The following is a 12,499-nucleotide window of genomic DNA, read 5'->3' as shown; positions in this document are numbered from 1 at the left end:
TTTATTACTTGCAAAAAAAAAAAAAAAAAAAAAAACATCGCGAAAGAAGGTTTCATTTAGTCCACTACGCTCACCGCTATTGAATCTTGCAACTCGCATTTCATACCATTGATATAAGCTTTACTGTTACTCTTGGTGCGATTTTCTTGGTCAACAAATGCAATTTGAGGACTGCAGGTGTTCGTTATATTGCCTTAGAGGCGAACTCGAGTACAGTGTGCTTGATGATCCAATCTGGGCAAAGTTCTACAAGTGGCGTCTCCAGTCACCGCTGCTACATTCCCTTCTCCCCTTCACTGTCAATATTTACCACGCTGATTTATTCCACAACACCACTTACCTTTAAGAATAAACTTTACTTATTCATTAGGTGTAGTATTACTTGGAACTGTGTAAAACCAATAACGAGTAACAAAAGCCCGTATTTCTGGTCTTTCTTCCTCTTTGTTCAACTTGCTCTCAGGTCACTAGTCGACTTGCGGTTTTTAATTAGAACAAACCGTGTAGGGCGTCGCAGTCATACTTGCTGCGAGGGGCCTATCAACACGATCACAATGGCACTCTTTGTTGCCTGCTCAATATTTTATGTCAAGTTTTATGTTCAGAATAAGTTGATGAGCCCCAAAAGCTGCTTGTGTAACTATGGGAAACGGAGACGCACTTAATGAAGTTGGTGTTTTTAATCGAAAAAGGTGTTTAATTTTTAATTTCTCACTGTTCACCCAGCTACGAAAACTATCAAATTTTAATTTAAAAGCTACAAGGATCAGCTATAATATAAAAATGCGCTTGTATAATTTTGGGATAGCCTTAAATGATATGCCAATATCGCATTATGAAAGATATTTGTTATCGATCACGATTGTGATAATCCGAGTGGTTGGGTAGGGGACTGACACGTTTACCAGTACGTCAGAGCACGTTGGCGTGTTGTTAGAGTTGCGGATAACGGACCTATCTAAATACGCGGCCGTCTAAAACCATAGCCCAGTTACTCCAAACACAAAGATTGCAGTGCAAATATGTATTTATTGGCTGAGAGGTTTGTGAGTGAAGCTCTGTTAGCGGGGTAGTATAGTGTCGTCCACTTTAAGTGCCTATGCGATACCAAACAAGCGAACTTCCCTGCCTTATCTGAGCGCCCAGAGTAACGGTTGGAGTGGGCAGAGGTTTACTTGTGAAATTAGATTAGCGCCACGAAAGACTCGTGAATGTGTGACCTCATACGGTAAGTTAGTGTTTATTTTAACATGAAGTAAAAAAAAAATATTGGCAATGTTTTGCGTAGCATCAAAGTGAAATTCTTGTAGTAACATTTTAGTAAATTTAGGGAAACCAGTTAGCCCGAATGACTGAAGCGTGTTATCAATTAGAGTTTGACCTATACATAACCTACTTACAATTACAATGTCGTGTATAAATACAAAGATCAAGGTGTTATCAATGTAGGGCGCCACCCTCGACAATTTACAATGGACAATGTAAGAAACGTATTTTAATGTAGACGGCAATCGATCACCTCTTCGAGAGAACGAATTATATATTATCGATCCGATTTCAAAACATGGCACACCACATCTGAAATATGATTTTATTTTTATTCACTGTTGCTATGTTCAGTTCAAATGTCGATTTAAAAATAGAATAGAAGAATTTTTAAAAGAGCGAACTGGTTCGAAACTCGGTGGCATTGACCGCGTGTCTCATTGAAATTCACAGTCTAAATGTTGTCACAAAGGGGAACACTTGTAGCGACCATAATATATGTTGCCCATCTTTTTTGCTACAGGGTTTACAAACGGACTAAAAACGAAATGTCTCTGTTACTTAAAGCATTTACATACCTTCAGTTCTCATCATTGTTAATCTGATTGCATTCAGCGAGATTCCCCGCAGAGTTGGATCAATCTGCAAAGACCAATAGTGGGCACGTCTTGTTAAAAAAATAATCAAAATAAAAGTACATAAACTAAATAGGTTGAAAACAATAAGAGACAATAAGAATACAGTCACGCAAGAAGGATAATTGTAGAAACATTCCATACCATGTTATTAGTAAGATTGGTCTGGTGCACGTAGATATACTAAATTGGAATTGAACATCATATCTACGAGTGGCGGTTGCCTACACGCTTGGCACAGACTGGCACCTCAGCACTACACTCTTAACTAAACACATGTTTTTCTTAACTTGTTTTAAATGGTTAAAGAGAGGAAAGTCAAGCAAATCATTTTACACTCCGTCCTCGAGGTCGTGACCCATTAAAATAACTACCCCAATCTGCACAGCTATTCCAAGTTTAGGTAATAAACAATAAGAACAGAGGCAACAAAAACTGGATAAGTCAGGTCAGATTTTATTATCCCGGGGACAACAAAGTAGCAAAAACGCTGAAAAAACACTAATATCCTCTTCTTGAATCGGTTTGTATTAGGAGGAAAACACAGACTGTGTTCTATGTTATGAAAACCTCGAAGGCAGCGAGCGGCTTAGAAAACACTGGGGAAAACATAAAACTTTATTATGTGTGACTACATAGTGATATAGGCTTTTAACGTGTGCTTTTAGCGCCCGTTTGAAGTGTAGAGGGCAATTGTCGAACTAGGAAACTGTAACCGACCCGTGGGTGCCAATCGGAAGGTGTTCCGTGCTATGAGAAGTAGTTGAATTCATAGCCCGGACTTGGACGATATTCAGGCAAGTATTAAATTCTTTGAGTTCCCACTCATGATGTTACTTTTAATCCTGTGACTCTACAACAGAGAGTGAACACGTAGATCGAATTCGGTTCTAGTCTCCTGATTTTTCAGGAAATAAGATAATGATGGAAGACTACCGTATGCATAATATGCCTGGTGGAATTCGCGCATGAAACAGAAAGGCAAAGTAGTCTCTTTCGCAGATTTCTACATGTAGGAGTTTTTGTTCTCGCTACCACGTCCTTGATATCTTCACCGATGTCTGATTGTACATTGTACTTTTCTGTTCAAAGTCGAATTACAAACTTTCTAGCACTTTTCATTCTGTCAGTTCTGTGTAAAATTCCTTATTCTTGAAGCTGAATTTTTCTTAAATGCGTTTGTTGCGCAGATGAGATAACACCGAGATCCAATTCGACTTTTTTAATTCGAAAGTTAAGGAGCCCATTCTGAATCTGTTATTTATCGAAAATAAAGATTTGAAATGTAAGCATATCTCATTCTGATTATGGAATATCTTACGTACCACTCGAAAGGGATGCAAATAACACGATCAAAGCTACATAGTAAGTTAGACATGATCCAAAAATACTAAGATAAAGAAAAATTGTGCTAATTTGTTCTAAGCTCAGTGAACACATGTCCTATCTTTCGTGCAGTCTCACCTGTACACTTTGACATGTTTACTGATGAGAAAACGCATATTTCAGTTACTGGGAAAAACCCGAGACCCGCATGAAATCGTATTCTTTCTATCGCTATGGGCAACTTGTAGGAAAACACCAAATAAGAAAGCATGGCATATTTTTCTTGACAAAGGCAACATATAGAACGCGATGTCTTTGAGCACCCCACTGATATTCCCGCGCCCTCGGCCTTTAACGCACCTCATTTATATCTATTTAATATTGAGTTGATCTGACAGCGTTCTAGCGGATTATCGAGCGCATACACAGAACGATTCAACTGCTTACACGGACCCTTAACACTGAGCAAATAGCGGGTCATAGGCGGGGTGATAGCCGGGCTTTGGAGGCTTAGGGCAAATAGTAGGTGCCAGGGGAACAGGGAGATAATCTAGCGTGGGATAGGTGAGTGGACATTAGAACGGCAATCATAGTGGACAACGGTCATTTGAACGGATAGTGAGCTGACCATATGGACGGCCGTTCATCAAATAGGTGCGCGATATGTGTAAGTCAGATGGACTGTGAAGAAAGGATGAACCCGGAACCCAGACAACCCCAGTGGGAGAACTAGTAAGCTAATAAGGATGGCAGTGGATACGTTTCATATTGAGTAAATGATATGATAGCGTGCAAAACCACGGGTTTAGGAAGAAGCTGAAGGCCACCACGTGGCTCAGCTTGGAATGACCAGGGGGATAGTTCAGAACAATTTTATGACTAAAAAAATTTAATAGTCGTCTTGTCCCTGAGTCTATAATATACAACTTCGCCACTGTTGAAAATGTTGGTCTCACTTTGCCACAGGGTGCTAATTTGACAATGATTGTGCCATTTTGAAATACATATATGTCGTTAGTAATTTGCGTTTCTTAGAACTTCGATTTGCATGATTTCAACATGATATTCTCGTCATTTGGTGTGCTTGTCCAGACGCTGGTTAAAACAGCTAGGCGGTACTCGTTTAGAGGATAACTGGAACCAAACGAACAAAGATAAAATATTGAAAATGGCAATATGATATTACATCAACAGGACACGGCTGCACTTTTTTTGCGCGCTATTTAAAGCGTGCATATGTACTTTTTGTCGCCTTCACCCGTGCCCTTAAAGCTGTGATTGCGCGCAGATTCAATTAATAGAAATGAATAACACTGCACTGATCAAATTGGGAAGAAATCGTGTTCTTGAAAATGGACTAGAGTGGGTGAGTATTGCCTTAGCTAAATTTTGAAAACAAAGATATTTTCTAGATGAAATAACTGCACATAAATAGGCAATGCTGGAAATTCTTATCTTTTTTAAATTGTGCAGTAGGTTTCGGCAGAATTTAACGTGCTTTGTTAGATATGGTGGCAAGACGTGGAACAAGAAGGTAAACGGTATTATCCAACCGATATCATACAACAACAGATAAGCTCCAAGGGCATTTTACAATGTAGGCACTGGTTACCTAATATTTTAAGACTTCAGAATAGTGGTATACCTGCGAAACTGTTGAATGCAGCTATGGAGACGGTTTAAATATACGGCTTTGACAAACGAGGGTATGTTTTTACGCGCGTATAATCTTGTTTACAACGGGTTCGGGGTTGTTTCTTATCATTTCGGTAAACTTAACTCGCACGTTAGTCAAGTCCTTTTATCCTTCGAGAAATTACGTATGCAATGGCGGGAAAACGCGAGCGTGGTTTTCATAGCTTATCCTCCGTCGTCGGGTAGCCCACATTGCACGTTTCTAAATACGAAGATCCATAGGTAGTCATGCTATAAGCCAAAGAACAAGGCATTCAAGGAAAGGGAATCGATAGCATGATTTAAATATCAATAATGTAAGAACAATATTGAAATTCGCTGGATTAAAAAGTGTGCATCGACATTGATAAACACGCTCACCCCTCTCTCTACCCATTTAATAAAGTTGGCATGATTTTTAACTTATATAACATTTAATATTAGAAGACCTTTTGGTCTTAATTGTTAGCGGTTACGATATGTACATTGTGAACCGGACAGTGGAAAAATGGGTAGACTATTACAATACGCTAAGTATGGTAGATTAACCAGAACGAACTTTTTAACGTTACGTGGAATTGGTTATTTCCTTTAAACTTTCATTGTGTATTTGACTCTTTTTTAACGACATTTGATGCACACGTACTTTAACACGTATCTATGCACAATTTTACGGAAACGACACGAAAACTATCATGAAGCCAGCTCGGCTATCCGGTTGACCATTATCTGATTACCATTGTCTGAGAACTTGAGAGGGGGCAAGTGGTCAGTGTGGCCTGGTGCAGCTGGGTCGATGAGGTCAGTGCAATGTCCACTGCATGAGCCGGCACAGTTTCCTTCATGGAAGACTAATGACTTCTTCCTGCTATAATCATAGTCTCCATGGCAACACTTGTTAAACCTTAAAAAAGGACTGGCTTCATTTTGGCTGCGGCACAGTAATAAGTAATTAGCGTCGAGAGTGATCGCGTTTAATGGGCCCTATTGAAGCCATTGAATCCAGGCAAGTTTCATGAGTTAAAAGAGGCCAATGGGTCTTGAGGTAGTGTTGGTTTGATGATGGGCTTCACTAATATGTTTTTGTCTATAAATGGTAAGTTACACATAGTTTGAAATCGGGACTTATGACAGAGAGTGGAGGTAGGTGGAGGATATAGTATAAATACATGCCTCAGACTAGACCCCTGTCAGAAAAGTCCACGAAGTCATGTTGAACACTGTTCCAGCTAGAGTAGAGCAACACTATGGTAAGTATTGGATACTGTAGATGAATATTTATGTTTCAAGTATCGACGAAAATTTGCACCATTGCTGGTGAGGAATACCGATGTGAACGTTGTAGTGATTGTAGAATATGTGGACGTCTCATACAAATGGTTATTACTCGAGTCACATGCTTGGTTTTGGTTTTGGTTGTGTTGAAAATATTCAATGGCGTTTGTCTCTAGCTTTTTGACTTGAGAAAGAGAGAGAGAGAGATTTTGGCAGTATCACACTCTGTCAACTTTCTATATACGATTGTTTGCAAACCATAGTCTCGCAGTCTCAACGAAGAAGCATTGGTATTCATGAAGTTGGTTACCTAGCCTTTTATGCAGTACGAATACTAACATGTTATATCCAATTTTCAGTAGAGGACGTGGTATTATGTTTTATTTACTTATTTTATTCTCACACATGGGTATTATCCTAGACGTATTTGGCATCTGGGCACTGATAGCTTTTTTCACAGTTTGTTTGTTAACTTCTAATTTTGACAGCAGCTCCCAACCGTATTAATAACGCAATCTCTTATAACTGTCGTATCACAAAAAGAAAAGATAAGCGGCAAAGAGATGGATAGAATAACATTTTAAACAACTACTTATATAAAGTAGAATTGTAAACTTGTTCCTTATTCCAGACATTAAACAAGAGAATGACCTGAGAAAACCCATTGATCTTCGCTGTGGAAAACTAAACGTGCAGAATGCGATTTATCTGATTTTTAATTCTTTAAGCGGAAGACAAAGGACCGATGATCGAAGTATAATGACCGAGTGATGTGATTGATTCATGACCAACTGTATCAGTGATGTCTACATGTTTCTATCTGCCGTTCATATGGGCATTCTTATTTTAAGGAAAATCGAGAAAAGCATTTCTTGGGCATATCATTTTATAAAAGTGTTAACTTCGTGTTGCGGCAAATCTTCACCTCCACTATGCACTGCCTTTGCTCTTTGTACCATCAGGTGTTAGCCACAATCCCGTCACTGTATGTGAACCATTTTTACCATTCTTCCACTCTTTTTTTATGTATGATTTATTACTTAGAACCGAAGATCGTTCAAAAACGTTGGTATAGAAAAGCTGCCAGTGGTAGCAGGTATAAAGAAAGCAGGACTGTCAGGTCCCGGCAGAAAAAGCACAGTTGTCAAGTATTGTATCATATTACATAATTTGCATGATATTCCACAAGTCATTATTCTCATACAAAGTGACTGTAAGATAAGACATAAGCACAAACCGATAAAATGCAGCCGCTTATCTTCGGCGTAGCTATAGGAGCAAGTGTATACTAACAAATAACGCCGCAACCCGTGTGTACAGCTTCAGTTACCGTATTTCAGATCGCCTTGTGCTTTAATTGAAAATTTAATTTTCTGATAGATGTTGATCTGAATCATAAATCGCGCCTGAAGAGTATCACTTTCCGCTCGTAGCAACGCGCGATGTCTGGGCGCGTAAGGTGAGTGGAATTAATAAACTGTTGATCATTAGTTAGCCGGTGGATAACTTGCTTATGCCATAGCGTGCTGGTAAGTACGCACAGTGTTTGAAATCTGTTTGTAAATGAACGTCCGTGATTGATTTTGAAAGTGTTTGCATGTGTATATGTGAATCACGAATGTGTGTATGTGTTTGCGTGCGTGCGTGCGTGCGCGCGTGTGTGTGTTTGTGTGTGTGTGTGTGGAGGGGGTTAAAAGGGATGGATGAATATGCACGTGTCCATGTGAGCTTCAACGACGGTAATTGATAGCGCACGTTTACGTGAGGTAGTTCGCTTGCACGTTAAAAGGTACATGTGTACACAGGCCTGCATGTGACTGCCACTGCATGTGATTTTCTACCGGTACATTGGATCGGATGTTTTGCCATTGGAAAATCAAGGCATGATTATGAAGATCATCCGGATTCGCCAAGTAAAGTATATTAAATGAAAAACTGGACGCAATTTAACTTTTGACGAACGCTTTTCCTTGCCTTTTAACGTCTGGTCCCTTTAATTTCTGAGCTTGCTGCCTAGGTGGTAATGGTTATTAAAGCTATTCAGCGCTTGTTTCCTGCTGCACTAAGAGAGTTCGCATCCCCAGAAAAGAGTGCACATAAACTTGAAAAACACCCAGAACACGTGCTTGTTTAGAAATTGTTCTAGTTGACATTAGTTTGAACAAGGGGACATTTATAAAGTTCTCCTTGTGGTATGATGCACAGTCTTTTGAGTGTGCCTCACGGATGTGTGTGTTTGCGTGCGTTGGTGAGAGAGAGAGAGAGAGAGAGAGAGAGAGAGAGAGAGAGAGAGAATGGGGAAGAAAGAGGAAGAAACTGGTGAGAAGAGAGAAAAGAGATAGGATGAATACGAATGGGGCAGGTGGCTGTCATCGTCCGTAGACCTCTCCACATAAGATGCAAGCTGAAAGCATGGGTTAGATGAGGATGAGGCTTCTTGGTATCTTAGAACTGCATAAGAACACCACATGTGTAAATGGGCGGATTTATACCAGAGCTATTGAGGTAAGTTTGGATATATATTGAGCAGATCACCTGATCCACACGTTACAGTCAAATGACAATATGAACATAACGCCTGTGGATTATACTAGTTACACACGCAGTTGAATCACCCTCTGTCGGTCAGGACGTGATGTTGCTATTATATCCCTTATCATCTCCTCCGATTATCATCCTGGCCTTGTTGTTATGCCTAATAAGCAATATACGACCATGTAAAAGTTAAACTTTTTGTTACTGCCCGCCGTTCACTTGACGGCACTACTTCAATAATAAGGGCGTGGGGACGACACAATTGACATCGTACTTTTTCTGTTTTTTTTTTCTCTCTTGAAAATTTATTTAAAAGAAAAAAATCAGGCGCATTAAAAGTCACAATTGGACTTTTACTATAATTGGCGAGTAACATGTACATGAAAGGTCGGTACAGAACAACAGACTACTATTTATTTCTCATAAGAAAATAACTCGACATAGAGTTGCGGATGACTGACACTTCATGCTCACTGGCTAGACCCACACTGTAACATAACGGGGCAAGGTTCTAAGGTTCGTAACAGCCAGGCTTATATTATGCTACCTTTTGTACTTCTAAAAATGTACTATACGTAAGGCCTTATATGGTTCATGTACTTAAGTTATCGGAGTTACTTTGTGTTTTGATGGTATGTCTTCTGTTACCGTCAAGCAATGTAAATCAAGATACAACTTTTTAAATTCTCACTACGCATTTACGTATGGCAAATTTTTGTTTCACTTTGTTTTCAGGCTTCATTGTGTTATCAGTGATGTAGAAAGTTCATCAATATTATCATGAACATGACGAAAAATAGAACATCCCAAACGCCCTCGGTATGTAAACCACCCCCGTCCGCCAGTGTTTCGTTGTACAGTCGCCATAGCGCTGGCAGGGACTTGAGGTATGAGAATATTTCCCTCGGCTGCTACGTGAAGGTCGCATCAGTGTCAACGATGAAACGTTCAGGAAACAGGTTGGTGACATGTTTGGATAAGGTTTAATGAATCCTTTACACGTTGACGGTATTACCTCATCCCATAGTTTGTCATTTTCCCTTTATCGGATAACCTGTTGTTGATATATTGGAGAGCATATTAACTTAACAAAATGTTAGTGAAGCTAAGCGCTTGAGATTTAGTGCTCGATATTGAGCACACTTTTTTTATTTTACTGTCATATTTTACTGTTATATATATATATATATATAAAGCACAAAACTAGAGTCTAGCGAAATTTGGGCGCCGAATGATTGATAAGAAGTCAAGTCGGTATAAATATGGAAGTACAGTTTTGATAAACACCCTGCATTATCTTCGTCATTTACTACGATAACGTTCAATACATATACCGATTGTCGTATGAGCGTGCGTACATTGGTATGTGCGTGTGTGCTGACGCACTATAAAATACTGTGCTCGCATGTGTGCGTGTCACTGTGCCTGATGTATAACTGAAAAGATTTTGTCTAACACTAAAAGAAGCATGAGGTTGCATTTAGGTATATGACTGACGATGTCATGGCCAAATGGTTGACTCAGAAGTTGGTCATTTGTTCAGATTATCTCCGCCACTGAGCTGGGCGACACGTTCATTTTACTTGCCACCTATGACTTAGAGTTAGTCAAACGCAACTGATAGTTTATGATATCGATGTTGGCTGATATTGTTTAAAAGCTGGTTTTAAATGTGTTAAGCATTTGGTTGTTGGTTGTTTCGAGGAAGACCACGACGCACAATTGCGGAAGCAACCATAAAATTGTATTGATTTCATATTTATTTTCATCCGAAAGTGATACTCAAACAATGATCTAATCTGAGATTGTTTGAGGTTAAACGAGGAAATGTGCAACAGGTGCTTTTGATATTCTCTTTTCAGTTATGATATATGTGTAGATGTCAAAATGGAAACCTAATGATAGAGACATCAGCAGTCGGCAGTATGGGTATGATTCGCCTTCTAGATGGTTATGCCATATAAAATGAATGTGGTTCTTGTTCATGTGCTTCATATTTTAGCAAGTGACATATTACAGAGAGAGACAAAGAACAAGAAATAGTCTCATTCAATGTCGTATGACCGTCAGTTTACATTTATAAACACCCCGAAGCAGGATGGCAAATTGCATCACATGGCAAAGGTAAGTACCTGGATATTATTAATTGTATGATTTTACAATAATGCTCGACGTTCAGAAAAAATTCGAAAGTGTCTCACTGTTTTCTCTTTCACTTATTTCAGATAGAATATCACGGGGGCCGCCTTAAATTGAAATCCACAGAGTTCTCGGCACTTAGATAGGAAGATTTTCAGACTAGATGGTATCGGGAATAGTAGTGTAATGCTGTGAAGGTGAAACAGGTATTATGCTGCTATTCACGAGACGGTGCTAGTCCCAGTGTCTACACCTTTACCAGGAAACACAACGGCGCAGGAAAAACGAGACACGCCGTCTAGAACAAGCCTTCAAACGCCAGTATCGAGGAAAAGAGCCGGTCACTGGCGGTAGTTGATATGCTACAAAGAAGGAATACTGATAATGGAAACTTCTTGGCGAAACCATCTGGTACTTACATATATTCTATTTATCGCTTTAAATGTGTATATACATTTCAAATAAACACCTCCTGATGTTCGGGCATAAATACATGTCTCGTGTTATTTATTTATTTATTAATTTTAATTGTGTATATATATGTATATTTTGGGGGGAGGGGGAGGGGGGTGCTAATAATTTGTTATGTAATTTTTCCGAGTCTAGAGAAGAGTAAAATCACGCGGCATGTTTCAGGTCTTCGAGATCTAAACTGAACATGACTTGGTTTGTGTGTGTGTGTGCGTGTGTGTGTGTGTGTGTAAATTGTAACATGTGGACTACAGTTATTACTAGATAAAAAATAATAACCTTAGGGATAAAAAACAAAAGTGCCAACGCGAATCACAATAAAATGAAACTGAAAGTGGCGGCAGTAATACAGTGGTGGCATTTGCAAAATGATTGCTTTTCAATTGTTCACAGTAGTGGAATATATCAAAGAAAAGGTAATGGCCAAACACGTGATGGGAATAAACACGTTTTTATTAAGATCGACCACTTAATAAGTAATTGGTGCTAAATGCGTAAATTAGCATTTTGTTCCCTTATTGTACGACTTCGAGTGTTGTAATTAATCACTTTAAGATTTGCAGTTTTATAAATTTTTTTTCACACAAAAGTGGAAATATGGAAAACTAGCGTCATATTCTTTCATTGTCATTGTGAGATAATTTAGTTGCCAGTTCTGTCGTTTGTTTAGGTGTTATTTCAAAGGACGGATAATTTTTCGCTTGTGAACTTTCTATGACCGTCTCATGCAGTAATACAAATAGGAGTAGACCTTTGCATGTATTTTGGAAGAGAAAAAAAAACAAAAAACAATTCCAATAACTTAGTAGTTGCAAAGATTATATTATAGTTATAATATCATCAATATCGTTCCTCTTAGTACTACTACTATCATTTTAAAATTTGAATTTTGACATTTGTGTTTTAAAGCATATTTTTGTTAATTTTGCGAAATTACCAAAGAAATTAGTTATACGTTTCTTTTTCGTGATAAAGTACTTTCGTTATGCACGGTCCAAAGCCTCAGTATCACAAATAAAGACAAGGTAAAAAGAGAGATATTAAGATAAAAAGAATACTTTTAGTGGCACTGTATCTTAATTGTCCTCTGATAAATATGAAAACCAAATCTACCTTCGGTTGTGTATGTCTTGAGTCGTATTGATATGGACTTATTATGGTGATTATTATTAATATTT

The 12,499-nt window shown here is 38.6% G+C and overlaps 1 long non-coding RNA gene across 1 annotated transcript; it reads left to right on the top strand.

The window, feature by feature from the left end:
* Positions 1 to 6,100: 6,100 nt before the first annotated feature.
* On the top strand, positions 6,101 to 11,332 carry LOC147764188 (uncharacterized). Its single transcript, XR_015332249.1, has 2 exons — positions 6,101 to 6,151; positions 6,808 to 11,332. It is a non-coding gene; the product is annotated as an uncharacterized LOC147764188 (long non-coding RNA).
* Positions 11,333 to 12,499: the final 1,167 nt, after the last annotated feature.

The sequence above is a fragment of the Lingula anatina genome, chromosome 1 (assembly GCF_051362555.1).
Source record: "Lingula anatina isolate TDL-2025a chromosome 1, LinAna3.0, whole genome shotgun sequence".
Taxonomy (NCBI): domain Eukaryota; kingdom Metazoa; phylum Brachiopoda; class Lingulata; order Lingulida; family Lingulidae; genus Lingula; species Lingula anatina.
This window is presented reverse-complemented; position numbering and strand designations above follow the sequence as displayed.